The sequence below is a fragment of the Oratosquilla oratoria genome, chromosome 21 (assembly GCF_046742065.1).
Source record: "Oratosquilla oratoria isolate Oo_2021 chromosome 21, ASM4674206v1, whole genome shotgun sequence".
Taxonomy (NCBI): Eukaryota; Metazoa; Arthropoda; class Malacostraca; order Stomatopoda; family Squillidae; genus Oratosquilla; species Oratosquilla oratoria.
Window position 1 is genome coordinate 42,381,908 of NC_134797.1, and position 2,500 is coordinate 42,384,407.

Here is a 2,500-nt window from a genome sequence, read left to right on the forward strand (position 1 = left end):
CTCAGTGCACAAAGGAGGAGGCGGGAGCTAATCAGAAAGCAGAAAGGAGGCGAAACCTGAAGGGAGCTGATTGCGTGTCCCTGAGCGTCTTTGTTTGCTTTGAATCCTGCTGAAACCCGGCGCGAGAGGAAGCGTGGGCTCCCAAACGCCCTGAGGCTCGTCAACGAAAGGATGGTGGGTGCTGCCATCTTACGGTAGGAAAAGAAAAATTTAATTTCCGTCCAAAAAAGCAGCAGCAGAAGCTTGTCATCCACAGGTATCATAACTTCGAGACCTGGATGGAGCTGGATCTATGGGAGGCGAAGACATTTTTCGTCATTCATCAGCGACGTTGGGAACTATTCAGACTTCTCCCATTGACGTCTTTCTTCACGGTCTGCGGGTTATTCGCATTACACCTCTAGGTTTGAAGTTATATTTTCCTTTCCCGAATCCTGTGAATGCGTAAGGGGACTTATTCAGATGATTTTTTTTTTTTAGCAACAAGCCGCGGGCTTCGCCCTCCCCGACTTCGCCGGGGGCTTGCTGCGCAAACAGCGGCCTTCGGCCGCAGCGCTCCGCGCTCTAATCCCACGATAGGGATCCCGTGCTGGGGATCCCGTGTTGGGGTTCCGCCCCGAGGCCGAGGCCGAACCCAAGGGACATTTTTTCCTGGTCAGTCCAAGGGAACATGGCGACCACTGAGGACTTGCGACCACTAAGGACTTGCGACCACTGAGGATTTGCAACCACTGAGGACTTGCGACCACTAAGGACTTGCGACCTTTGAGGACTTGTTACCTTGGAGGACTTGTTACCTTGGAGGACTTGTTACCTTGGAGGACTTGTTACCTTGGAGGACTTATTACCTTGGAGGACTTATTACCTTGGAGGACTTATTATCTTGGAGGATTTATTACCTTGGAGGATTGACAACCTCGTAGGACTTGCAACTTCAGAGGACTTGCACCCTCGTAGGACTTACGACCTCGGAGGACTTGCAGCCTCGAAGGGCTTTCAACTTCGGAGGACTTGCACCCTCGGAGTACTTGCACCCTCGGAGGACTTGCACCCTCGGAGGACTGGCACCCTCGGAGGACTTGCACCCTCGGAGGACTTCCACCCTCGGAGGACTTGCACCCTCGGAGGATTTGCACCCTGGGAGGACTTGCACCCTCGGAGGACTTGCACCCTCGGAGAACTTGCACCCTCGGAGAACTTACAGCCTCGAAAGGCTTACTGCCTCGGAGAACTTACGACCTTGGAGGACTTACAGACCCCCCTCTCCAAGACATGTAACATTTTTAAAATGTGTCACCTTTGAAATGGTTTAATTTAATTTATTATCAGTAACGATGATCGCCCATGGCTCAACGATGATCGTCCACTGCTCAACGATGATCGTCCATGGCTCAACGATGATCGTTCTTGACTCAACGATGATCGTCCATGGCTCAACGATGATCGTCCATTGCTCAACGATGATCGTTCACGGCTCAACGATCATCATCCACGGCTCAACGATGATCGTCCACGGCCCAACGATGATCGTCCACGGCTCAACGATGATCGTCAATTGCTCAACGATGATCGTTCTTGACTCAACGATGATCGTTCTTGACTCAACGATGATCATCCACGGCTCAACGGTGATCGTCCACGGTTCAACGATGATGGTCCATGGCCTAACGATGATCATCCACGGCTCAACGATGATCGTCCACGGCTCAACTATGATTGTCCACGGCTCAACGATGATCATTCTTGACTCAACAACGCCCATGGCTCAACGATGATCGTTCTTGACTCAACGATGATCATCCACGGCTCAACGATGATCGTCCATTGCTCAACGATGATCGTTCACGGCTCAACGATAATCATCCACGGCTCAACGATGATCATCCACGGCCCAATGATGATCGTCCACGGCTCAACGATGATCGCCCACGGCTCAACGATGATAGTCCATACCTCAACGACGATCGTTCTTGACTCAACGATGATCGTCCACGGCTCAACGATGATCGTCCACGGCTCAACGATGATCGTCCATGGCTCAACGATGATCGTCCACGGCTCAACGATGATCGTCCACGGCTCAACTATGATCGTCCACGGCTCAACGATGATCATTCTTGACTCAACGATGATCGTCCACGGCTCAACAATGATCGTTCTTGACCTTGACTGAACCATGATCATCCACGGCTCAACGATGATCGTCCACGGCTCAACGATGATCGTCCACGGCTCAACGATGATCGTACACGGCTCAACGATGATCGTCCATGGCATGTAACATTTTTAAAATGTGTCACTTTTGAAATGGTTTAATTTTGTATATATATATATATATATATATATATATATATATATGTATATTATATATATATATATATGTATATGTATATATATAGACATGGACATGGACATAGACATAGAAAATGTCCCAAGGCACCGGCTACGCCGTGGGTGCCTTGGCCTTCTTTAATTCTTGAGTTATTTCTTCTTTCTCCTT

General features: G+C 49.6%; 1 protein-coding gene across 1 annotated transcript in view; it reads left to right on the plus strand.

Moving 5' to 3' along the window:
- Nucleotides 1-7: 7 nt before the first annotated feature.
- The window catches only part of LOC143036868 (uncharacterized), a 73,342-nt gene continuing 70,849 nt past the window's right edge, over nt 8-2,500 (plus strand). The window contains exon 1 of the mRNA XM_076204768.1: nt 8-194. The gene's annotated coding sequence lies outside the window, so the exon portion shown is untranslated. The remainder of the gene's footprint in view (nt 195-2,500) is intronic.